The sequence below is a fragment of the Pantherophis guttatus genome, chromosome 1 (genome assembly GCF_059756535.1).
Source record: "Pantherophis guttatus breed Tessera chromosome 1, ASM5975653v1, whole genome shotgun sequence".
Lineage (NCBI taxonomy): Eukaryota > Metazoa > Chordata > Lepidosauria > Squamata > Colubridae > Pantherophis > Pantherophis guttatus.
This window is the reverse complement of record NC_142063.1, coordinates 212,441,417-212,468,986: the sequence shown is the minus strand read 5'-3', so window position 1 is coordinate 212,468,986 and position 27,570 is coordinate 212,441,417. Positions and strand designations below refer to the sequence as shown.

The 27,570-nt window shown below is 41.5% G+C and overlaps 1 protein-coding gene across 7 annotated transcripts in view; it reads right to left on the bottom strand.

Moving 5' to 3' along the window:
- ROCK2 (Rho associated coiled-coil containing protein kinase 2) overlaps positions 1 to 27,570 on the bottom strand; it is a 94,669-nt gene that overhangs the window by 58,894 nt on the left and 8,205 nt on the right. Inside the window, exon 1 of one of the 7 annotated variants that reach the window (XM_087882392.1) lies at positions 15,517 to 16,061. The exons of the other annotated variants lie outside the window; for them this stretch is intronic. The gene's annotated coding sequence lies outside the window, so the exon portion shown is untranslated. Of the gene's footprint in view, positions 1 to 15,516; positions 16,062 to 27,570 lie in introns of those variants that run through there. 7 annotated transcript variants of the gene reach the window in all.

Genomic DNA, 27,570 nt, shown 5'->3' with positions numbered 1-27,570 from the left:
AGATACGAAGAGAGCTTCCGTTTTACGGAAGGGACTCGTCCTGGAGATGTAAATCCTAATGGCTCTACGTACATCGAGAGTGTGCCAGGAGCGCTCCAGTCTGTGAACGGGCCGAGGGCAAAAATCCAGAAGAACCAGCTCCTGCGCCCGGTGGAAGATCGAATTCACCTTAGGTAAAAAGGCCGGGTCGAGGCGGAGGATGACTCTGTCAGTATGGAAGATACACAGATCCTGGCGGATGGAGAGAGCTGCCAACTCCGATATATGACGAGCCGAGGTGACTGCGGTTAGGAAAGACACCTTGAAGGACAAGAAGCACAGGGAAACCTGGTGAAGAGGTTCGAAGGGTGCCACTGTAATGGCCCGTAGGACTTTGTTCAAGTTCCAAGTCGGAAACCGGTGTATAACCGGCAGTCTCAGATTTTTCGCTCCTCGAAGGAAATTGCAGAGGAAAGGATGTCGGGCGAGGCAGTCCATGGAGCCGCAGGACAACACCGTCGAGATAGCTGCCAACTGGCGACGCAGAGTGTTAGGGGCCAGGCCCGCATCAAAACCCTCCTGAAGGAAGGTAAGTACATTAGCTACCAAAGCAGCGACCGGATCAATATTGGCCTGGCCGCACCAGGCCGAGAAGGAAGCCCAAGTGGCCTCTTAGATCCGTTAAGTCGAGGGACGGCGAGCCGCTTGCATAGTTGAAATGACCCGGGCTGGGATACAGGCCGTTGTTAGGAGGCTCCATTCAGCCGCCAAGCAGTTAATTGGAGGCTCGAGGGGTCCGGATGGCAAAGGGCGCCCTGAGTAATAACCAGGTCGGAGAGCGGAATGCGCCAATGGGCTGCCACTGACAGGATTTTCAGGTCCGTGTACCACGGCTGCTGGGGCCAGTGAGGGGCCAGAAGAATGAGTTCCGCCCTCTCGTCCAGCATCTTCCGAATGCATTTGGCGATCAGAGGAAGGGGGGAAGGCGTAGAGAAGGCCGGGGGGGCAAGGGCTGCGCAAGGCATTCGTGGCTTCTGTCCTGGGATCCAGGTACCTGGAGAAGTACCGGGGTACATGGTGATTGAACGAAGAGGCGAATAAGTTGACCAAGGGAGTCCCAAAGCATTCCGCAATCGCCTGAAAGAGAGGCTGTTGGATGCTCCATTCGCCTTGGTCCACCCAGTGACGGCTGAGGGCATCCGCCTGGATGTTCGAGGCCCTGGAAATGTAGTCCGCTTTGATGAAGCGCAGATGTTGCTCGGCCCATAGGCCCAGACGCAGGGACTCCAAGAGAAGCAGCCGCGAGTGGGTGCCCCCAAATTTGTTGATGTGGGCCTTTGCGGACACATTGTCCGTGAGGACAAGGATATCCTTCCCCTCCACCAGAGTCTGGAATTGAAGGAGAGCCAACCTGACGGCTCGCAGCTCCAGGAAATTGATGTTGTTCTGATGTTCCTGAGCTGACCACAGGCCCTGAGCCATATGATGGTCGAGGTGTGCACCCCAGCTGGACAGGCTGGCGTCTGTGACCAGGGACAGGTGAGGAGGCTCCCGAAAACAGGTGCCCCGAGTTATGGCATGCGATGTCCACCACTGGAGAGACGAAAGGACTTGGGGCGTCAGCCGAAGGCGAACCAGCGATGAACCCTGACTGGCCCGCTGATGCGGGAGCAGAAACCACTGGAGCTGCCTGCTATGCAACCGAGACCAAGGTACTATTCCGAAAGTGGACACCATCTTCCCCAACAGACAGGATAATTTCAGGGTAGAGACTGAACCTTCCGACCTACACTGAGAGGCCAGAACCCTAATGGTATCCTGACGATCAGGAGAGGGATACCATCTCTTCGAGGGGCAGGGACCCAGGGCAAGGTGGCTCTTAGCCCAATTTATAGAAAAACCATGACTCTGCAAAAGGGAGAGAACTCTAGACAAGTCCCGGTGAGCATCGGGGAGGGAAGGCGAGAGGACCAAAATATCATCTAAATAAAATTGTAGATGGACGGGAAGAGTCCGGATATGTCCAATTAGGGTGGCCATAACCTTGGTAAATACCCTAGGGGCCGAGGAGAGGCCGAAGGGAATAGCCCAGTATTGGTAATACTCACCTAGGAAACTAAATCGGAGGTACTGGCGGTGGGGGCGGCGATGGGGATGTGGAGATAAGCCTCTGTTAGATCTATGGAGGATAGAAAATCCCCCGGACGCACACACTCGAGGATAGTGAACAGAGTGTGCATTTTGAACCGTCGATAGGTTATGTAATGGTTCAAGGCTTTTAAGTCAAGAATGGCCCGCCATCCCCCCGAGGCTTTCCTGACAACGAATAGACGGGAATAGAACCCCAAGCCCCATTGCCCCCAAGGCACCCGTTGGATTGCCCTGATATCCAACAGGTGAGAGATGGCCGAAACTATCATTTCCCTCTTGATCCTGTCCCGTGAGACCAGACAAGCGAGGAAAATGGGTGGGGGGAGGGAGTGGAATTCTAAATAAAGCCCTGATCTGATAGTGGACAAAACCCAGGCATCAGAAGTAGACACCTCACACTGGTGGAAGAAGAGGGAAAGGCGGCCCCCAATGGGAGGGTCCGCATGGGGACTAGCGGGATCTCCTTGGGAAAAGATCCCTCCCTCCCCGGAAGGAGCGTTTGGAGAGGAACTTGCCCCCCTGTCTGACATGGGAATCCGGTTGCTGGGGCCTGGATGGAAAGGACGTTGGTATCGTGGCTTGTAAGTACCAGACTAGGGAGCTCAAAAGGACTGGAACTGAGGAAGGGTGGAAAAGCAGGAATCGGATCGCCTGGTGACAGAGGGAAGAATCTTGTGACGGTCTCTTGACTTGACGAGTAGAGGTTCCAGGGAAGGACCAAAAAGACGTCCGGAGGTATAAGGAGTGGATGCCAGTTGCCATTTGCTGCGCAGATCAGCATTCCAGTTCCTGAGCCAGAGGAGACGGCGAGAGGTCACGCTGGATCCAAGGGCCTTAGCTGCAAACCTAGTGGCATTCAATGTCGCGTCCGCCGAGTATTCAAGGGCTGCAGAAATTTTGTTCAAGTCCTGACAAGATCGAGAATCAGAAGGTGAGATACGGTCCTGAAGTTGTTTGATCCAGAGGAGAGCGGCTCTATTAAAGAAGGACGCCGAAGTTGAGACCTGATGGCCCACGCAGCCGCTTGATGACCCTTGAGCAATGTTTTCTCAGCTCGCCTATCCTCCGGGAGAAGAGAGTCCTCTGGAGGACCAGTAGGATGGGAAGCGTTGCAAAGGGCCACAATAGGAGGATCCACAGATGGAGGTTGGAGGATGTCTGAAAGAGCGGGTGCAGAATTGTAAAGGCGTTTGTCGAGCCCGTTGGGCTGGGTCCTGCCCCCGGGATAGCCCACTGATGGTGAAGCACATCCAGAAATAGCTTGGGAGCAGGAATGGTCTCTGGGTCAACAGTGGGCTCTGCAAACATGGCAGAAGCAGGATCCGAAGAGGTAGTCAATGCAGGATCAGCGTCAACAGTTTCTAAACGAGTAGTAGCTATAGCTTTATGCAGTAAGGAATGAAAGACTTGAGGCTGAAAAAGGCCAATAAATGGAGGTTGGTCAGGGATCAGACCCTCATCGTCAGAGAGAGCAGAGTCTGGCACATCATCGGCCTCGGAAACAGAGACCTGATCAGCAGAAACTGGGGAATCGGCAAGGTCCTGCTCAGATATGGAATCCTCCATTTGCGCAGGTTGCTGTGTATGAGACACAGCTGTTGAGTCAGTCAGCAAATTGCCCTGCTGCATGCATTGGGCTAGGCCTAGTCTGATGGCCCTAGCCAGGATGATCTCAAAGGCCTCAGGTAGCTGAGGTGTAGGAACAGGTGGAGCAGGTGCAGGAGCCTGGGCCTCCCCCTGTACTTTGTGAGGCCCCTCAGGAGCAGCAAGGTTTGAAATAGGGGCTCTGTCCCTGGGCAAGGGTTAGGGCCATTGGCTGCTGGTACATCTGGAGAGAGCTCCCTAACTGAGCTGCCAGCCTGGGATTGAACAGCCTGGCCCTGGGAGGAACATCCTGAGGCGTGGATGGGACGACAGGAACCACCTGGGATTGGGCCCTGCTAAAGGCCTTCTCTAAAGCCTTATGGCGGCGCTGGTCCACCTTGGAGGAAGAAGCTAACGAGGATGAGGAGACCTTAGTGGTCTTAGTGCGTTTAGGCGGTGGTTGAAGGCCAGAGGAACCCTCCTTGGATCATCCTGTGCTTGCCGCTTCCCAGAGGAGCTGGCGCTGGTTGAGGCCTTGGGCCGCCTGGTGTCCGCCATTTTGGGGAGGCTCACTGGAGCGCAAAATGGCCACCCAGAGCGTGAAGAAAAGCGCGAAAGGGATCGGAGGAGGGCTCACCTCACAGGACCGCTGCGGCCAAGCAAATCGCCCAGAAGAAGCTGCTCCAAGGATTGTGACGACGGGCGAATGCAGGGGAGTTCAGATCGCTAGCCAAGGGGCTATTACTGCGATCGCCGCTGACGGGAGAGCCGTTGACAGCTGAGCCGCCTCCCGAGCAAAGAATCAAGCCGCCAGCTGTCCGGCTGTTACCGCGGCAACGAGGACTTCAGAAAAATACGCCGCCGGTCCTGTCCGCAAAGGTGCTGGATCGCCAGCCATCAGCTGTAAATGCGATCACTGGGACCTGACAGTCCAACTGCAGGTCTGTAAAGCTGCTAGGACAAGGCCGTCAAAACGCAGCTTGGCTCCCCCGATGGTCGGGGAGCGCAGATGGTGGAGTTCGCAGCTCGTAAAAATCAGCTGTCAGCAAAGGGGCTCAGCAAAAAAATAGATTCAAAACAAAATAGCCCCTAAAAGCAGAAAACTGTCTAGTTAAGCCAGAAATTCTGAGATTGACACGGCTAAACTGGGAAGACACGTCTGTCCAGCATAGACCGAGTCGAAACAAGGCCAGGAGGGCGGAGCCAGGCAAATTTAGCAGACTCGGTCCTATGCTGCATAGAGGTGTCATTCCCAATCTGACTGCCGTTTCCCTCCTATGCGGAGAATAAGTGATTTTTGCCCCATCACTGCAGTTGTTAATAACATGGTTGTTAGGTGAATCTGGCTTCCCCACTGACTTTGCTTCTCAGACGGTCACAAAAGGGGATCACTGCAACTGTCATAAATACATGCCAGTTGCCAAGTATCCAAATTCTGATCACATGACCACAGAGATGCTACAACAGTGGTTAAGGGAAAACGGTTGTAAATCACTTTTTTCAGTCCCCTTGTCAAGTTACTAAACAAGTTGTGGTAAGTTGAGGACTACCTGTGTGTGGGTCATAATAAAAGTGTAGGACGATAGCATTATAAACAGAACAAATTTAACAGTTAAACTTTAATTTTAAGAGGGAACTATTCCACAGGATTGGGGCAACAACAGAAAATCAGCCATCTTGTGGCTTTAATTCCTCTGAGTTTATAGAAGTACAACAAGCAACCTTCTGGGATGAACATAATGAACAGGGTGATCTGGTAGGAGAAGCAGGTCTTGTAAGCATCCAGGTGTCAAGCCAGATATGCCTTTGTAAGTGAAAACCATCATGGTGAATTATATCCAGAAACCAAGTGGTGACTAATGTAGGGCACTGAAATACAGGTGCTCTTGGCTGGTTATGCCTGCCAGGAATCAGACTGTTGTGTTTTATACCAGTTGCAGTTTTCAAAAACGTTCCTCAAATTTCAGAGCCATGGGGAAAAATTGAAACCTTTAAAGAAAATTACAAAGGAAGTCACGCCCAACCTTTAACAGCAATACCATGGTATAAAAGGAGTGTTTCTTATTTGCAGTAAGTAAATTAATACAATATTACGGATTTGGGAACCGATAAAACAGGAAAGCCTGTCTTTGCTTTTCAGCTATGAAAAAATTATGAAGATTGAACTGACCAGCTACCCAATGCTTTCTTTTTTTGTACTGTCTTGACTGAAATTACATATCTTTAATTTAACAAGTTTAAAACCGAGTAAATTGAAAATGCATACCCTTGTTTTTTGTAAAGATAACTACTTTTTGCTCTAAGAAAACTACCATAACAAAACAATATTAATACTATTTAAAAATAGCAGTTGTTGTTCTAACACATTATGGTAAAAAAATATTTTCCAAACCATCCTCAACAATTAATTAAATTGGAGCTGATTTTATAACTGTCAACCTATTTCCTTAGTACTAAAATCATTATTCCATTTCTTGTAAGATTTACTGGGGGGGGGGGGGGGGGCTAACAAATTGCTTTATATGTTATATATTTTTCAAAACTGAACTTTCTCTTTCTCTTGAAGTACCACAAAGTATATATTCAGGTTATAATAAACAACAAGAATGCATTTAGAAATTATTATAGAAGCTTCTTCACTAGTGCATAAATCGCTATTTAAATTGAACAGAAAAGAACAGAGCAACAGAGCTGGAAGGGAGCTTCTAGTCCAATCCTCTGCTCGGGTAGGAAACTCTATACCCGTTCAGACAAATGGTTATCCAATCTCTTCTTAAACACTTCCCAGTGTTGGAGCATTCACAACTTCTGTAGGTAAGTCGTTCCACTGATTAATTGTTCTGTCAGGAAATTTCTCCTTAGTTCTAGGTTGGTTCTCTCCTTGATTAGTTTCCATCCATTGCTTCTTGAAATCAAAATTAAAATTAGATTTAAATAGTTAAATTTTGAAGGCCAGAAAATCAGATATATCCCACTATAAATGGAGAACTATATTTTTATTTTTATTTATTTATTTTTATTTAAATTTATATACCGCCCTTCTCCTGAAGGACTCAGGGCGGTGAACAGCAAAAGGTAAAAACACAAATAAAAAATTTAAAAGCAATTTAAAATAAATTAAATAATTTGGCCCAACAGTTTAAATACCCCATTAAAATTCAGATTAAAATTAAACAATTTAAAAATTTAAAAATTAGGCCAGCCCGGCTTGGTGAAATAAGAAAGTCTTTAGGGCCCGGCAGAAAGTTCGTAAGTCCAGGATCGTCCGTATCTCCGGGGGGAGCTCGTTCCAGAGGGCAGGTGCTCCCACAGAGAAAGCTCTCTCCCTGGGGGCCGCCAGTCGACATTGTTTGACCGACGGCACCCCGAGGAGCCCCTTTCTGTGGGAGCGTACTGGCCGGTGGGAGACTCTCAGCGGCAGAAGGCGGTCTCGTAGATATCCAGGTCCTAAGCCATGGAGCGCTCTGAAGGTGGTAGCCAACACCTTGAATCGCACCCGAAAGACCACCGGAAGCCAGTGCAGCTCGCGCAGGAGAGATGTTACATGGGAGCGCCATTACGCTCCCATAATCACCCATGCGGCCGCATTCTGGACCAGTTGGAGCCTCCGGGTGCTCTTCAAGAGGAGCCCAATGTAGAGAGCATTACAGTAGTTATTGTGTGGTCAATAATAGTTATATGTTGTGGCCAAAGCAATGATATAGCAGGGAAATCAGGAAAAAAAGTGCCCTTGAGTAATCTGGGCAGTATTTTGTTCCCAGAACACAATACATGGTGTCTTCAAAGTTATAAATGGATTGAGGTCTGGGACTGAGGTATCTTACAGATCATTTTCTCTTCTGTGTCTATCATCATATGATCTATTCATCATTTAAGGCCCTGTTCCAAATTCCTCAGATGTCAGAGGCTTGATGGGCAGCAACAACTACAGCTTTTCCATAGGAAACACCCTATGGAATAACATTCGTCATAGCCTGACAAAGACAACACTGTTTCTGTTTCCAACTGTGATCTATCATTTGGCTGGGTTTTTTTGTATTTGGTGTGGGATGGAGTTTGGGGTTTTGTTTTGTTTTTCAGGGGATGTTAAGTATTTAAAAGCCTTTAAAATAATAACGGGATGAATGATGAAACATTCAAAACGATGCTAACATAACTCCATCATTAGCAAGAAGCAGGAAACCATTCCACTTAGAATTGTATATCATACAACGTATGTCATTTTATAATTGCAGTCAAGATTACAGCCCACTTCTTTGCATGTTAATCAGGAAGGTTCTGGGTGGTTCTTTTTATTCAAAAGACACTCTGCAAAGTGCCTTTGAACAAATTGACTGAAATTGCCTACTGCTCCTCCCTGAAACAGACACATCCTTTCCCAGAGGCAGCGTGGCTACCTCAAAGGCTTTCCCAGGTTGTTCGCACATGTGTATAAATGCACAGGCGGTGCTTTCTGCCAGGACAAAATGAAGCAGCCTTATAGGTACACACATACACAAATGAACTCTTGAAGCAACCATGCCTAGCAACCTGAAATGTAGCTGCCTCAAAAAAAGAAACACCGCACACTCACCAACATACTTTGCAAGTACCTTAAGAAAGCTCTAATGAGACTCCCCGCCCACCACCACCATTTTTATTTCCAGGTTGGATGTCCTATCTTTCTCTGGGCCATACAATCATACTCAGATACTATTGTACAGCCTCCTTAAAAGAAGGAAGTGTTCATTCCTTCTGCATACTTCTTGCTTAAATCCTATTCAATTTGGATTTGATATCTATTCAGATATCAAATGGATATCTAGAAGAATTTATGTGGTAAAAATGAATATATTACTCAGAATAATGTTTTTGTTTAAAACTATACCTGTTTTAAAAAATGATGCACCTTTTAAGCAATGGTTGAAAAGTTACTTTTTCATCACTGTTGTAACTGTGAAATGAGTTAGTTAAATGAGCAACTGCTAAATGAGGACTGCCTGTTACTTTAAGTAGATATCTTAACAAATATTAAACAAAATTTCCCCCTTATTTACTGCTACTTTTTTTCAGCAGAGAATGTATGGCCAACAAGTTAAATTTAAATCTAGTCCCTCCTGGAAAAGATTTGATCGATCAGTATTAGCTATATAGTTGTTGCTTAAGAATCTCTAAGATTGCCGTATTCCCTCGACACCCCAAGCAGTAAAAGAGGAAGGAAAGAAGACTCGAAACCATAATCATATACATCTTTTTCACATGTTTACATGACACTTAGTCCCATGTTACAACTCATAGTAGGGAAAGCGGTCATACTCTCCCATTAAAAATAATCAAGGACCACAAAGAAATAGCTGGCATGCCCATTAGCCATTCAGCAACGGTGTGGCAACAGCGATGGAGTTTTGGCAAGGCCTGAAAGCACTGGAGTTGCTTGGCAATGTGTCTTTGGGGAGAAGCAGCTATGAAAAACTAGGTGGTGGTGGCAGATCAGTGGTGGTATTCAAATTTTTTCCCTACCTGTTCTGAGGGCGTGGCTTGGTAGGCGGGTCATGTGACTGAGGGGTGAAAACTTGCTGTGAGTGACAATTAATTGGCTATGTTCAGTCACATGACCTCCACCAAGCCACAATCACAGAACCCAGTAGGAAAAAAATTTGAATTAATACTATATTTTTCCTTAACATCACCCATTATCCGAGGCCCCAGAGCTTACACCCACTCTCCCTTAAGTGTGATGCATCACCCCATTTTGGAATGCTTGCCCAGGAAAGTTCCTCCAGCGCAGCAGCAGCAGGCAATGGAGTGCACTTGCGCAGCCGGCATATAGAACAGGGCGGTGATAGCAGTGGCGCATTTTATCTGGAGGTTGGTAATTTTCGCTGCAAGAAGCCTGCAGCAGCTGCCTCTTTTTTTCCAGCCACACCGAAAAAAAGAGGAGGCGGCTGCAGGCATCTTGTGACAAGGAGGGCGAGATGCAGGCTGGCAGGGAGCCCAGCGGTGATGGATCAGCCAGCCACGGGAGGAAGGTAAGGTCGCAGCTGCGGGATGAAGGAAGAGGCAGTCGTGGGGAAGGAAGCGGGGAGATTAAGGACTGGTGACTCTGAAGGAGGGGAAATGGGGTGACATGTTGCGCTTAAGAAAGAGCGGGCAGCGAGCGGACGGAGGCTCCGGGGCAAGGCCAGAGCCGGGGAATGACACATTCCCCAACCCGGTCAAGGTAGACAGTGAGCAGATGGCAGCTCCGGTGCCTCAGGGAATGGCATGTCCCTGGGCCCCGGCCCAAGGCGAAGGGCAAGCAGGCAGCATGCATTGCTTACCTTTGGTGAGCTGAGCAGAGTGGGCAAGACAATTAGCGAGGCAATTAGCTGGGCCACGTGGCGAAGACAACATATATAGGGTGGGGATGGGTAAGCGGGGCAAGCAGCCAGAAGGGGCAAGTGGCGAGCATGGTCGGGGCCAGGCAGAGGTGGTATTTACCAGTTCAGCGAACCAGGACAAATTGCCGCTACCGGTTCCCCCGAACCAGTTGAATACCACCTCTGCAGCAGATCTCTTCTAATAGCAGTGATATTTGGTGATAATCGATTGCTGAGTTTTCAAAAAATGCGGATGAACCACACAGCGCTGTATGGTGGGCCACATGCAACTTACAAGTTGTGTAGGCATGTTATGATGTATTTAAAATTACTGCCAAAACTTAGAAAGCAATGATTTTAGGAATATGGCTATTCTGTACTAGAGTTCTGAACCCCTGATGAATGAAGGGGATGGGGGAGAGAGTATACACCATAACAGGCCATCAATATGGAAGATAACTAATCCAGGAAATGACATATTCTCTGTCTAGGCCTCATAGATAGAAAACACTTCACGTAGAAAATATGTTATTAAAGTGATTTCACTGTTGACTTCCTCTTATCCCTTTTTGCAGTAGTTTGAAGTCTGCCAAAACTAAAAATAGCTTTATCTAACAAAACACATCCACAGGGTCAGCACAATTATATGCACAAGAATGTCCTTAGACCTCTCAGCCAAGGTATCTTTTTTTTTTTATCCCCACAATATCTGAGATATTCTAGATATTCTGTTTATTTACAGTATACTGCTGGAATCCCCTGTGTTTGGGAGAGAAACTTTACTAGGTTTAGCCACAGTGCAAAAATATTTGCTGCAATTTAACAGCCCCAAGGGAGGGCCTACCCTAAATATTAAATGTTTCCAGAAAAATCTCCAGGTCATTAGAATGTTCACAAGGAACAAAAATCTGCAACCATCCTTCTCTCCGGCTCAATGTAAATTTTGGAAATGACTAAACCAGTAATAAATTAACTGAAAGTTTATGGTGGAAAGACTGTCAGGCATTTCAAGTTCAGATTTTAAAAATGATAAGAGTTAAGCTACTTGCCATCTTAGTAGATTCAGGGCCATCTATAATTTTGATTTGTTGCCTAATTAACCTTATCTTATCCTGAGATAGAGAGACATATACACAGACCCAAGCACACCCCCTAGTATGAAGGATATCTGTTTCAACTTCCATGCTAGTAATATATAAAAAATATTAAATTAGGATATGAACTTCTTGAAAGCTGCAGCCTAAAACTGGAAAATACTTCACATAGTGTATTTAATATTTAAATGTATGTTGAATATATACTTATTTAGCCTCCCATCTGTGAATCTGGGGACGGGATGAGAGGAACCATACATACAAATATTAAAAACTCTAAAATACTCAAACATAACTAAATAAGAGATGAAACATTAAAAAACCCAATTAGTGAGAAAACAATTATACCACCACTTTGCTGGGATTCTCAGAATTGATGGGAAAAAATGCATGTTAAGGGCTTTCCAGAAGGCAAGCAGGGATGGGGTCTATCTCACCTCCGAATTGAATAAACCAGACAATTTTGCAAGAATGTAATCCATAGTTGGCTGGCAAAAGTCCCATCTGTTGCAGAATTACATAAAAGTAGAATCTCAACATACTTCTATTCTTATAGGCAACTGACTCAACCTACATTCCAACCATGAGTTCCATAAATCTCTTAACCAATAACTGTGGGTGGGGGGGCTGATGGAAATTGTTCAGAGCTATGTTCGTTCTCAAATTGCTAATCAGGACACTGTTATCTTCAAGGCAGTAAGAAGTCAAATCATTCTTCATAATTTTCTTTCTGTAAAACTAATTGCCAAGTACAGAAAACATTTTAACAAATGTATCCATTTGTTGAGAAATACTGGATAACAAGCTTATTAACTCTATAATAAAATACCAGTGATAATTTTAATGTAACTATATATGTAAGTAGAAATAATTCTTGAGATTTTAAGTGTCTTCATTTCTCACATCCCACAGTCCATCTGCTGTCTTTTTTCGTTTCACTTCAGTTAAGAAGCGTATGACATATTTTCTGTCTATGCTGCAGTAGTCACAAAGACTTAATTAGCTAATGTAATTTGTTCCAAGAAGCAAGTAACTATTTACAGATTCTCTGACTGTTTTTAATATTTCAAACCGTTTATTGTAAAATAAAAAGAGAAATAATTCCAAAAGAATTGCCCTAATTACCTGAAGTTTGAGATCTTGCGCTTAAAAAAATAGATGTATGGAGAATTATATTTTGTTTTGAAAGATGAAATATTTTTCTTCCATTTACTACATTTCTCAAGAAGCCACATCTTACTTATTAAGGATGGTCTTGCAGATCTGTATTCACTCTTCTTCAGTAAAATATGGGAAATAAATAATTTATGCCTAAAAAGTAGTTATATTCATCAAAGGTAGAACATGTTGTAATTGTCTGCTTACCGTGCCAAGATTCAGAATTCTCTCTTTAGGGATATATACAAAATCTATCACAGATTTCTTACAAAGTCTTATTCATTAGTTCTGACTGTCATGGCACTGAAAGTTGTAAACGTGCAATCCATGGTATCTCTTGTTCTTTTTTGCAAGCTTCTATTCTAAATAGCATATATCCGGGAAAATTCTAAATACATTAAGCAAGCAAGAGAAATCCACAATGTGTCCTATACAAACATACTATCTTGCTCTTTTCCAAAACAGAACTGCAAAACAACGCCAACAATAATCTGCTGATATATCTCTGGATTCCTGTAATGGAAAATCAAGATGTCAACAACTCAAGTTATAGACATGATGTGGGGTGCAAATCTGACTCTACTTAGCATGAATCTGCAAGAAACCATACTGAGTCTTCTATGATTCTGACAGGAGAGTCAGTAGGAATCAAGATTATAAGGTAAATAGTATATCCTGGCAATCAATGAACCCAAATTCCAAAAGAGCTCTCTCTCTCTCTCTTTCTCTCATTAGCCACCCTCTCTTCTCATGTAGACTGCACATGGGGCAATCATGGTGAAGCTTCTCTCTTCCTTTCAGAAGAAAAAGGGAAAATCTTTATATCTGTTTCACTCTGCCACAAAGCTGGGATAAGTGTGACAAGGGAGTTATGCGGGACAGCAGATGGAAGAGTATGTGCTGGGTAGAACAATTGGTGGCAATGGTGAGAAAATGAAGACGGATGGGGCATAAAGGAAGAAGCACCCACGAGCAAGAATGAAAAAACTCTTCCTCTCCAAATGTGACAAGGCTTCCTTGCACAAGCACAATTCTATTTACAGCTGCAACTTATCAAATAGAGGCTGTTCACACTTGCCTCCAAAATACCTTTCTTGACCTTTGGCTGCGCAGGACAAGTCTGGCCAAGGACAGGTCCTCCCTGCCCAACCTATGGGAACATTTTCAGTGATGCCTCCAAAATTCAGCAAGAAATGCAATGGCTTTGGAAGCAATACCCAAGTGCCCTGGGAAGATGTTTTCTGAGAAATTAATCCATGTTCCTCCTTTTTCTGGAAACACCATTAGTTGTACTTAAGTTTTAAATCTAGTGTCAAGGTTTTTAAAATCAATTGAAGCATATTTCCATTTCCATAATACCAGGAGGACATCAGGAAAGAACAGAATTTTAGCCCATTGATTTGTACCCAGTGTTTATTTCATCTTAGAAGAAATGCTGTTTCATAACTTTGTGGCCTTTCATTACTGTAATTTTTAAACACAAAAGTTTATTTAGGGACAATGTTACACAGTATACACTTTTTTTATTAGAAGGTTACAAAAGTTATCACATGACCCCAGGACTATGCAACCATCATAAAACTGAACCAGTTGCCAAACATCCAAAGTTTGATCACGTGACCATGGGGATGCTGCAACGATTGTTAAGTGTGAAAAATTGTCATATATCACTTTCTTTCAGTGCCGTTGTAACTTCAAACAATCACTAAATGAACTGTTGTAAGTTGAGGACCACATGCATTTACTATCACTTTACAATTTCATCTGGCAGTAGCAGAAAATAAAATAAAATTCCTCCTGCTAATATTTCTTATATACCACCTTTCCTACCACCTTTCCTATTACTTTTAATGAAAGTGACAAACTGAGACATAATTGTTTAGAATTATAAATCAGAACCCTACAGCAGTTCATTTAAAACCTGTGGAAATATCAGTTTCACATACATTCAACCATCCTGAACTGGGAAAAATGGTTTTAGCAACTGGCAGTCAGGAAAGAATACATCTATCCTTGCAGATTTAAAGCTGAGTTTACTACTACTATATATAAAATTAGCGTACTCATCATTTGCTAAAAATATAAGCACAAGTATTCTGCAGCATATCTTAGTGATTAAAAAGTCACATCTTATTTTGGCAGCATATATTTAATCCAAAATACATTTGTAATCAACTATTTTAAATCATATAACCTTAGTAGAAATCCTCCTCCTGATCCTTAAATAGGATTTCTAGAAATAAGTAATTAAACTGACTCATAACCTGAACTTATAACCTGAATCCTTCTTTGAAAGCACATATCTATTTCAATCACAGAGTCATGATACAAGAATTTGATTTTTATCATCCAAAACTCAGAACATTTTGTTTCAAAAACATCTACTTCACCTATCTTCAGTCATCAAAATGTGTAAGATAACTATAATTATCAATTTACCATAGGGGTTACTTTGCTGATTTTTAAGCTGTTTTAATTTATTCAGGTTGTTTGTGAGCTTGTGCACTGAAAACTTTATACTGCCTAGCTAGCTAAATCCTTAAGAGGAGACTTGGGACTTTCATGCCTTCAGAATTTGCAGCTCCCCTTGTACCTTTAGAACAGAATTATTCACTAACATAGAAAAGAATAAATTATTTTGATTTTATAAATATTCCTACTACAAAGGGATAATACATTTTATGATTAGATGATTTTATGAACAAAAAATTATTTAAAAAGATCTATATTTACATAAATCAGTAAAGTGAAGTGAAGCCATGATTCATTAATTTTGATAAACTCATACTAGATGATTTGAATTACTGAAAAGGAAAAGTCACCTTTGAATTGTGCTTATTCTTGGCGACTTCATCAATATGCCCATGCAATTGTCATGTTTTTTCTGCTATTCTGCTAGTCTACAATTGTGGGATTTCTTAGTGGTCTCCTATCCAAATTCTAAGCAGGTACAACTCTGTTGCCTAGTCCTGTTAAAGGCCCATTACCTCAGCACCATAAAACTTAATCTACTGGCATAGGAAACTTCAGAGAACAATAGGGACATTCCCACCCCACCCCCCAATAGATACCCAATCTGTTTCTAAAAGACAGGAATACAACTCTAAAATAGCAGGGTTCACACAACTAATGTTACAGTAGTTCTTCATACATTTCCAATTGCTTGCATCCTAAGAAGAGAATACCTACTGAATGAGTTTTCTTGTACTCACCTCTTCACTACAGCCTCCTCCTATATCACCAAAAAAAAAAAAATGCCCCACCACTCAAGAGTTATTGGACATTGGAAGTAGCAGTAGAATATGTCTTTAGGAAGCCCACCATTAGCATATGATGTCTTCTTCTCCGGTTCAGAGGCCGTCTGCTACTTGTCTGCAGGTGGCATGTAGTCACAAAGATGACTTTGTGTAAACAGATGTGCTCTCTACTTCATTATAGGAAAATCCTGAGATACAAACCTCTGTTTGCTTAGGGATAACTTAAACTGCAAGACCCAGAAGAGATTCTCATGCAGCATTCCCAAATATTTTTAAAAAAATGTTTAAATGTCTCTGGATTTGCATTTCAAGTTTAACGTATGCAGGATTTCACAAGAAAACCTGGCACTGAATATATGGATTTTCTTTCAAAATATAGCCAGTTTGTTTAAAGTGGATTTTTGTGTGTGTGTGTGTGTGTGTGTGTGTGTGTGTGTGTGTGTGTGTAGAAGAGATCTCTTGACTTTCCTGCAACTAATCTCTGAAAGTATTTCTCAACTGAAGATCTTCCGTGGGAAAAGGCTACGTGGCAGCTATTGTTTTCATTTGTTCATGTTTTATTTGCACAACAAATACAGTACTGTAATATTACTTTTATGTATTCACACCTCACCCATCTGTACAAATCATAAAGTATAATCATAAAAAGATTGTTTAAAATATCATCTTCTACATAATAGAACAGTAATTTCAATAAATAAGTAATTTATTATATATTTGGATGGTGATAAAAGAAATGGAATGATTATTGATAATTAAATGTGGATTCCTGCTTTAAATGTTCTGGAAAGGAACTTAAATTAAAATATTGTTTGATGGTGATATCAGAAGAGCTTTAGGACTTTACTTAGTAAGGCATTTAGCTGTTCATCTCTAACACATTTTCCAAATTTCTCAAGCAATTAGAACAACAATCCAAAAGAAGAACTTGTTCTGAAGTCTGCATACTCTATTCTTGGGATAAAATGTAGCTTTTATCAGTAATCTGATCCCTAACAGAACACTTTAAAAATATCTTGATTCAATTTCCTTCTGTCTAAAGTTTTAAATACCTAAAAACTTTCAGGAATGGAATCTGCCTTAAACAAAGAGCTAAATACCATTAAATAACCCATGTTTTTCAAACTCATAAAATTGTAGACATTCCTATGCCCACCCCCAGCATCCCACCCCCAATTCTATATAGTGGGAAATACAGTTGAAGTTCTTAGTCTTCATTAATAGATGTAATGGAAAATATTTTTTGCATTAGATACCAAAGTTAACTCACAGTCCCAATTCCAGAAAGGAAGTTTGTCATTCCAATACTTTTAACACAAGCTGATCATTTTTAGAGCAAATGACTCCTTTCTTCTTAAACAGAAATATTTGTGGCTGGAAAGATGAACTATTTATATCACAGCAAGTCTCCAAAAACCTATACCTAATTCTAACAATTAAGCCTCGTTGTTTTCATTTATCTCAAGGATATAACTTATGAAATTGTGATTATAGTACATTTCTTGATTACACACATAGATGCACACATGCACACTGAAAGCGAGATAGTGCCTTTCAGTCAGTGTTGACTTCGGGAGACTGCTTAGCTAGTTCCTAAAGTTTTCTTGGCAACCATTTCTGAAGTGTTTGCCCTTGCTTCCTAGGGCTGAGAGAGAAGATAGGCCCAAGCTCACCCAGATGGCTTTTCACCTAAAGTAGGATTAGAAGTCATGGTCTCCCAGTTTCTAATCTGCTGCCTAAAGTACTACACCACCTTTTTTTTGGGCACACAATCACAGGATTTAGCAATCTTTTTTGTAGCCATAAGCTACATCTTTTAAAGAGCTCAAAGAGGAAGGATGGTTGAAAAAAGTCATCACAAAGGCCAGAGCCACCATTTTTTTGTGCTGAGAGGGATAAGATAAAAACAGGACGGGACAACTCGCCACAGCCAACTCGCCATGGACATCTTGCCATAGCTCCACATCCATTTGTACCACTCAGGTGACCTTGACGACAGAGAAAAACCTCTAGGTGGCCTCAATGACTCGCTAAAAGAATGCAAATGACCAGCTAAACAGCAAGGAGTATAGGTCCTTCCATTCCTCACCATCCAGTCAGAGCTGAAAAAGCTTCTTGGATGAGAAGCAAAACGTCTTCAAAGAAAAAACAATAAAGTCCAGTTGCCTCTTGAAAAAAAGCACCTTTGGATCAACCATGAATTGGACGATTGAGAATCTCCATAGACATTCACAGTTTTGTTGTTCAATTGCTAAGATGTGTCCAACTTTTTGCGACCCTATGCACCACAGCATGCCAGCCCCCACCCCCATCCTCCACTGTCTCCCACAGCTTGCCCAAAATGTTCATTGCTTCAATAACATTGTCTAACCATCTCATCCTCTGCTATCCCCTTCCCCTTTTGTCTTCAATCTTTCCCAGGGTGTTTTCCAATGAGTCTTCTCTTCTCATTAGGTGGCCATTAAGTATTTGAGCTTCAAGCTTCAGTATCTGTCCTTCCAAAGAACAGTCAGGGTTTATTTCTTTTAGGATTGACTGATTTGATCTCCTTGCAGTCCAAAGGACTCTCAAGAGTCTTTTCCAACACCACAATTAAAAAACATTAATGCTTTGGCCCTCAGTCTTCTCTATGGTCAAACTCTCACAGCTTCTCGATTTCCTACTTTAGCATTCCAATCCCCTATGATGAAACCATTCACAGAAGGTATTGCCAATAGCCTTAAGTGCTATATGCAATGTAGTCAGTTTGCAGATAAGTCAATTGCAACATACTACAGCATTTATTTGACATGCTCAAATTGAAAAGAGGTAACATAAAATGTGCCTTGTTTTTCAAATGGTTTGCCTTTCTCTGGTATCCACTCAGCAAAGCTGCACCAAACTCTGGATTTTTGTTATTGTTATTAATAACAAAATACTTTTCCAATTCTACAGCCTAATAAGTACTGTATCTTAATTTTAACCTTCCAGTTTATTTATCGCAACTAAATGCTAATAGTTTCACTTTGAGAGTACCAATATTATCACAATTTCATAATATTTTATTGCCCTTTAGATCAAAAGATGTATTTAAGGTGTGTTAGACTCTCCAAATAATGTATCTGAAAGAATGGATATCAGATTTTTTTATTGGAAGTATAAAAATTGAGCCATATCATGTGGGCATGGGATCATTTAGTACATGCAAAGCTAGTATATTAATGTACATAAGCAAATTATGAGAAAACCTTTCAATGTGAAATGTGTTAAAATAATGTTGAATTATATGCCAAAGATTTGGAATTTGGCTGTTTATCAGGTATTATGGTTGAATTGGGGGAGAGCGGGAGAAAATGGGACAAATACATTTAACTGAAAATCTACTTTCTTAAGCTTCAAATCTAAAGTTTAAAATGTTTTTAAGTACTTTGATACTACTTGCTAATTAATTGCATACTTTAAAATCCCCAAACTGATATCACCTTTGTTTGAACTGCTATAAACTTTCAGTAATCAACTACCAATATTTGGTTGACTTAAGTTCTGGGAGAGCTGTTTTCAAGGGGAAAGCAAACTACAAGTGGTTTATTTTTGTGTTTTCCTGCCATAAGACTCAGGAACAAGCAGAAGGGAGAAAACTAAAAAAAGTCACATCCTGAAGCAGAATGAACAAATAAGGCTTTCTGGTTTTCTCAGACTTTCTCACATCACAACTGGAAGTACTCCAACAGTTTACACATAAATTTAAAGTCAATATTCTTCTTATCCAACTCGGAATGAAATAAGCATAATATATCATGGTAAAGAATCAATGCCCTGTATCTAACTTAAAAGGAGTATTAATTAATTACTTAAAAGTTCAAGAGCTATGTCAAGAAAATGTTTTCTGCACATTAAAAAATATTTGGTAGTGCAAAGTCACATGAATCAATCACAGATAATTTCTGCATGATTTTTGCAATCAGAACACCATTTTTTAAAAGAGCCAACCATGGAAATCATTGCTAGATGATAGAAGTACTAATTGTCATTACTTCTGTTACTTCACAAAGGAAGTCTGAGAATATTTTGCATTTGCCCATTGCACAAACTATGGGAGGATCAAATGTCAGCCATCTACCACTCTGTAAATCACACTGCTAAAACTGTCTTAGTTTATTTTTGCTTTAAAATAGACTTTCAGGGTTTGATTCCAACAGTGCTTACACAAAGATTACCTTTAAACATAAATACCAAATTAATTCTTTTAATTAAGTTACTAATAGCACATTGCTAACAAAGCAAATTAAAGTAGATTTTCTCACCAGTGATATTTTTTTTAAAAAAAGAGGAGGCTTGGATTGCCATGTGAATAGTTATTAATAAGCTTTTGTTTCCATAGGAGTCAATAAATAGAGTATTAGTTTGCTTTAAGTTCTATTTTATTGAAGAAGACAGGTCAATTAGGACAGGTCATTATCAAATCATATTCTTGGTTCAGCAATATAATTATCTTCTGGTGCAATGCAAAGTAATTGAATTCCAACTTTCATCTGATTATATCTTCATTATGTTCAAGTGGTAAAACTTTTCCTAATTCTACCACTAAAGAAGGAGGGGTAGGAAAAGAAAGGGGGGGAGGGAGGAAGGGAGGAAGGAAGGAATCTTGACTACCCTTATTCCAAATATGGTATTTTAGATTTTGTTACCTTTAGAGATATTTCACTTCCAGAGCAACTGCACCTATAAGGTTTGTTTTTAACCTTAAGTGCCCTTAGATAATACAAAATAAATTGTGTTTCATGTATGAATAGAACTGAGTAACTGAAAAACTTGGGGAAAGAGCAGTTTTCATTCTCCTATTATGACGTAGACAGGCAGAAAATAAAACTTTAAAAAGGTATCTTTATTCTTGCTTTCTATGGCAAATTATTGGGTTACAAATGGCAAATATCTTTATGCAACTGAATAAACTGTTCTTATTCTAAAGTTGAAAAATGCAGCCATGCCTGTGACTGCCTTAATTCTAGGCTGTATTTGGGACAAAGGCTTTCTTTGAGACCAAACATACAAGTTTTCTGCATACAACTAATTGCACAATATGCAGGCTTCACACAGCAACTTTGTTTTTAGCAGAAATTCATAAAGAATACCCATGCGGCATCCCCAGGCCAGTCTCACTCTGGTAGCAACTCCTATTTCTTTAATTCTGGCAGTGGGTCTTGCTGGAAAGAATGGCAAAAGCATTGTGAGGCTTAAGCCAACAACTGTTTCACTCATCACGGCTGTTTGTCCATGCTTGCCATGTGGATGCTATGGAATGTGAATAGCACTTTGCTTAATCAGCTGATATTAAGCAAGGTCACTCAGTTATCTGGTAGCAAAGGGAGTCTGACACAAACCACCTGGAGAACAGAGAGAAAAATCCAGTGCTGGACTAATTCATACTTTTTCCTTGAAAATAAAACAAAATATGATAGCATTCTGAATACACTTCTGAAGTTGGCCTCCAAAATCTTGGGTAGCTTTGGACCAGGAAGCGAATGGGGACAAGATACGGTATTCAGCCCTTTCCATTCCTGCCCTCCATACATTCATTCATTTGAACGTTTGGAAAAAAAGTGTTCTTGCATTGAAATTCAAGTATAGATCTCTGCAAAATCTGGATCACATGGAACATTATATTGTAAACTGTTGTAAACTAATATAAACATTATTGCTTATTTTCAGACTTCAGGCTAAATGTACTAATCAAGTAGATAGAACAGGGGTCACCAACCTTTCGAACTTCAGGGACTTCAGGGACAAATTAAAAATTTTAAATCCTGCGGACTACTAATATGAATCCAGCGCGCTGCTTGTTGAAGCACTTGGACTCCCAGTGACGGGATGGGGTCCTTTAGGCACTTAGTTTGGCCATCTGTTTATGCAACCTTAAACACTCAAAGAGCCATTTGGACCTCTTTCCCACAGAAAACAAAACACAGGGATCTCTCATTTCTCCCCCCCTCTCTTTGTCTCTCTCTCATCTCTCTCCCTCTCTTTGTCTCTCCCCTTTCTCTGTCTATCTCTCTCTCATCTCTCTCCTTCTTTCTCTCTCTCACCCACCTCTATCTCTCTCTCATCTCTCTCTCAGTCTCTCTCATCTCTCCCCCTCTCTTTCTCCCCCCTCTCTGTCTGTCTCTCATCTCTTTCTCTCTCATCTCTCTTCCTGTCTGTCTCTCTCTCTCTCCCCCCTCTGTCTGTCTGTCTGTCTGTCTGTCTGTCTCTCTCTCTCTCATCTTGATTCTCCGGCTCTCTCTGGGTCTCACGGGTGCTTCTTTGGCCTTTGTTGGTGCTGGATGCATCTCGGTCCCTCGGGGAGATGCACAACCTGCTCTCCACCCCGATACACTTGCCTGACCTGGCTGCAGCCGATGCTCTATGTTGTAATGGGCTCCAGGAGAAGAATGGAATGCCGTCTCCCCCATTGTGAAGCGCGCTAAATTTAACTGTGCTGTGAGAGCAGCAGGCAGGCTATGGAGGCGCCAACAGCAGCGGTGGAGAGAAATGGCTGGGCCAGGCCAGTGTCTCAGGGCTAAGAGGAAGTTGCACGTCTCCCCAGGAGACTGAGGTGTGCGGAACACCAACAAGGGCTGGAAGAAACGCTCACAAGATGCAGCAACAGATGAAGCTTCACTCCCGCTCTGGAATATGAAAAAAATCTCCATCTCCCACCCTTCCCTTCTCAGGCCAGGCGAGGAGTGATGGTAGCAAAAAAGGCACTTTATTTATTTTTATTTATTTTATTTAGGAATGCAAGCCAAAATAAACAAGAAAATGGTAAAATAATGCCTATCACTCTAAATGAATTCAAATCAAGACCAGATGGATTATACCCCAAAATTCTGAAGGAACTAGCAGATGTGATCTCAGAACCACTGATCCATATCTTTTGAATATCTGGAAGCACTGAGGAACTAACTACCAGATAACAGGAAAAGGGCTGATGTAGTTCCCATCTTCAAAAAAGGGGAAAAAATGGATCCAGAAAATATAGACCTATCAACCTGACATCAATACCTAGGAAGATTCTGGAAAAGATAATCAAGCAAAAAATCTGCAAACATGTAGAGGCAAACAACGTCATAAGCCAACATGTGTTTGTCAAAAACAGATCACGCCAGATAAATCTTACTGCATTATTTGACAGTGACAAAATCGGTGAACTGAAGGAACACTATGGATATAATTTACTTGGATTTCAGTATGGCATTTGATAAAGTAAACCATAACCTAATACAGTGATGGCTAACCTTTTTGCCGTTGCATGCCAAAAATGGGAGGAGCGCAGGGGGTTTGTGCGCCTGCGTGCCCACACCCATAATTCAATGCACCCTGCCCCCGCACATGAACACATTACCCCCCCTGTGCTCCCCCCGCTTTTGGCATGTGATGGCATGGTGGGCCCAGTAGGCCCGTTTTTCACCCTCCCCAGGCTCCAGAGGCTTTCTTGGAGCCTGAGGAGGGCGAAAATGGTTTCCCCACCCCTCCAGAGGCCCTCTGGAGGCCAGAAATGGCCATTTCCCAACTTCCAGTGGGCCCGGAAGGCCCATTTTTCACCCTCGCCAGGCTCCAGAGGCTTCTTGGAGCCTGGGGAGGGCGAAAACTGCCTTCCCCACCCCTGGAGACAGACCATTTCCTGACTTCCGTTGGGCCCGGAAGGGCCGAAAATCAAGTGGCCGGCGCACACATGTGTGCTGGAGCCGAGCTAGGGCAACGCTCACGGATACGGCTCCGTGTGCCACAGATACGGCTCCGCATGCCACCTGTGGCACACGTGCCATAGGTTCGCCATCACGGACCTAGTACTTGATAAGATAGAAAACTATGGGTTAGACAGCATCATCACCAGATGGATTCGTAAGTGTCTGACCAATCGTACTCAACGTGTAGTCCTTAACAAAACGGCTTCTACATGGAGGGAAGTATGTAGTGGGGTACATCAAGGCTCTGTCTTATGCCCAGTATTCTTCAATATTTTCGTCAATTATTTAGACGAGGGGATAGAAGGGGAACTCATGAAATTTGCAGACAACATCAAGCTGGCAGGAATAGCTAACACTCCAGAAGATAGGCTCAAGATACAGAAGGATCTTGACAGACATAAACACTGGGCCCTATCTAACAAAATGGAACCCAATGGTAAGAAAAGCAAGATTCTACATTTAGGCAAGAAAAAACAAATGCAGGTATAGAATAGGTGGCACCTGGCTGAATAGTAGTAAGCAACAGGGTCTTGGAATCCTAGTAGACAATCACTTAAATATAAGCCAGCAGTGTGGTTGGGGGAAAAAAAAAACCAGTCCAAGGCTGCATTAACAGAGGGGTAGAATCAAGATCATATGAAGTGTTAATACCACTTTATAATGCCTTGGTAAGACCACCTTGGAATATTGTATCCAAAATTGGTCACCAAAATGTACAGGTAAAAAGATGTTGAGATTCTAGAAAGAATGAAGAGAGAGCAACAAAAATGATATGGGGACTGGAGATTAAAACATATGAAGAATGGTTGGAGGAATTGGATATATCTAGTTTAATGAAAAGAAGGACTAGGGGTGACATGATGTCAGCGTTTCAATATCTAAGGGGCTGCCACAAAGAAGAGAGGATCAACCTATTTTCCAAAGCACCAGAAGGCAGGACAAGAAGCAATAGATAGAAACTAATCAGGGAGATAGAACTAAGGAGAAATTTCCTGACAGTTAGAATAATTCATTAGCGGAACAACTTGCCTCCAGAAGTTGTGGGTGCTCCGACACTGGAGGTTTTTAAGAAGAAATTGAACAACAATTTGTCTGAAATGGTATAGGATTTTCTACTTGAGCATTTTCTACTTGACCAAGGATAGGCAAATGTGGCCCTTTTACAACCTGTGGACTTCAACTCCCAAAATTCCTGAGACAGCCAAGCTGGCTCAGGAAGTCTGGGAGTTGAAGTCCACAGGTCATAAAGGGGCCATATTTGCCCACCCCTGGACTAGAAGACTTCCAAGGTCCGTTCCAACTCATTATTCTGTTTGTTCTAGAAACCCTTCTTTCTCATGAGGCAATGAGACATTCTGCACCTAAAAACAAGAGCACAAAGCATGTGGCTAATTCCTATTGGCATATTCTTCTATTAATGGATACTGACTTAACCACAGCAGGTGAACACATTGCAGCCTAAGTTTTTTAAAACTTTTAACAAGAGGAAACAGAAGCAACAGGTTTTTTAGGACATCTTGATTCTATTTTTATTCTAATCTGACCATACTAACACTACTGATTTATCCACTTTAGCAGACTCTCAATATTCCTGTAGCCTTAAACGTTTGACACAGTTAGACCTTGTTACTATTCAGATGAGAGAATCAAGGAATGCCAAAGTTGCAGACAAAGGTAAAAAGCTGAAAAATATTCCAGAACATGGTACTATCAAACCTTTCCCACACTGGTGGTAAGAAAACTACATGGAAATCATATAGAAGTCAAGCACAATTAAAATGAGATTTTCCCATTAATTCAGCAAGTGGTAGCACCAAGCTAACCTTGGTTGTTGGTTGTTCTCAAATGCTAGGTAGGTTTAGTCTGGTTAATATCTAGAGGAGAGACTACCAGGAAATCCCAGGGTTCTAGCTTAGACTGGGAAATCAAAACATAGCCTGAAGAAAGCAGTGTCAAAGCATATCCATAAAGTTGCAAAGAAAACTACATGGAACTATCCAAGAAATAATCAGGAACCAGGCTGAGCTTGAAGTAAATTTTACCTTCATCATCATGGGAACAGTATTCATCAAGTACAATTAAAAGCTAATCCCTATTGCTTTAAAAGCATTAACCATTGTATAATAAATAAGGCACTATTAGCTCTACTTTATATACATCCTAAACTATTACTTTATATACATCACAAACTATGATTTACTAAGTACAATGACTACATTCAGATCATAAGCTAAGCCAAAACTGAATGTCATATTAGGAAGTAGTGTGATGTGTACACCAGTCCATTGTATCTTATTGCCCATGCTTTTATGCATTGTTGGCTATAGGACGAGATTAAAAGATAGGGCTTTCATTCAGATTTGCCCTCTGGTGAAGCCTTAACAAATATCATACTGTAGTTGTTATTGCCTTTTACATTTGTAAATACTATGAATTACTAATAACTGTAGTGCACTAAGCCCACTGGGAATATGAAATATGCCACATTCTATCACTGCTTGGCATGTTCTTTGTCTGAGGTTCCAAGATTATGTTTATTTCTCTTCTGTCAGTGATCCAAAGCCCTAATGGAGAAAAAGATGGTATTCTTATCCCCAAGGCAAGTTACCTTTCATTATCTCAAACATAAAAGAATTGACCTTAAATATATCCACATTTCCAAGGAATTTTTTAAAAATATAGTAGAAAGCCACTGTTTCTTCAAAATCAGAACTGTTTTGTTCAATTGAGTTTTCCAAAATTCTCAACATGATATACATGGAACTTTAAATAAACACAGATCTATACATATCCCAGTGGGACGCGGTGACTCAATGGCTAAAATGCTGAGCTTGTCGATCAGAAAGGTAAGTTCAGTGGTTCAAATCCCTAGTGCCACATAACGAAGTGAGCTCCCGTTAATTGTCCCAGCTTCAGCCAACTATGACTCTAACCACTGTGCGCTTCAAAGCAGAGCTACTGCTCTTAATGTTATGAAAATTGGACTTCTGAATTCTGAAGGTTCATTGCATAATATATTTGACTAAAGATTTCATGAACTGTTTACTAACTCAAATCCAGCTAGAAAACACCCTTCTTTCAAGCCTTACTAAAACAAATATTTATCCTGAAACAACTTTAACTCTAGCACTATGTTTTCATGAGGTAAATCAAGATCACAATTTCATCTTTTGCACTAGGACAACAGCAGTCCAGCACTAATGCATAATTTGAGAAAACTTCTCACTTACTATGTCAGTAAAAATTATAGAAAAATCCCATAGAATACAGCAAATGTTAAAATAGATATCACCAACCTGCTGTCCTCTTGATTCCTTAGACTAAAATATTTTATCAATTCTAACCTGCCTGTTTCTGGCCTTTCTAGTTACCCTGGACTGGCACAGAAGCAGGCTGTAGTTCAACATCTAGCCAATAGATAGAATGTAAGGTCTTATTTTTTTCCTATCTATGTACCACTACAAAGGTTAGAAAAAATACTGAATAGAAGGCATAGAAAGAATGCCTTCTAAAAAGGTATTTAACATTTAAGTAGCCATATCACACTGCTGACTCATATTCAGTTTGCGATGACTATTATCACAAAATCTTTTTCACAATCTCAACTATCCCATATTCTACACTAGCATGTTTGAGTTTTCCTATGCATTTCTATTGACTATTAAACAGTCAGCTTCCTTAACATCTCATAATAATTTTCAATTGTTAGCCATCCCAGTTTTACGTTATTTGCAAATATGAAAAGCAGTATTTCTATTCCTTTCTGTATATTGTTAATGAAAACGTTAAAGAAGCACTTGACCCAGGAGTAAATATTGTAGCATTCCATCCCTCATTCCAGATTAATAAAGAGTGATGAGGAGTCTTTACAAACCATATTGGCTGTACCGATATATCATTCTAACCCAAAAAACAGTTTATCACATCATGGCTAAGTATGAAATAAACACTTCTAAAAAAACAAATGGAGGTATTTTCTCCCCCCCTTTTGTTGCTATCCTGTTACTGACAACAAAATCTTTAAATATGGCTGGGGTTGCACAACACACACTTTAGCCTAACAAATCAGCCTGTGTGATGAGTTTATGGCTCAACGTGTTATGTAAATCTAGAAAATTGGACTGAGTAAGTCACAATGAAATGAAACAGTTAGCTTATAATGCAAATGTAGTTTAACATATTGAGTAGAACAGTGTTCTAATCAAAAAGTAATCAGGTTATACACAGAATAAGACAGGCAACCCATAAATTGCCATTTACATGATCACTAGAAATAAGTATTATGGTCCATCAGTATTTGTCA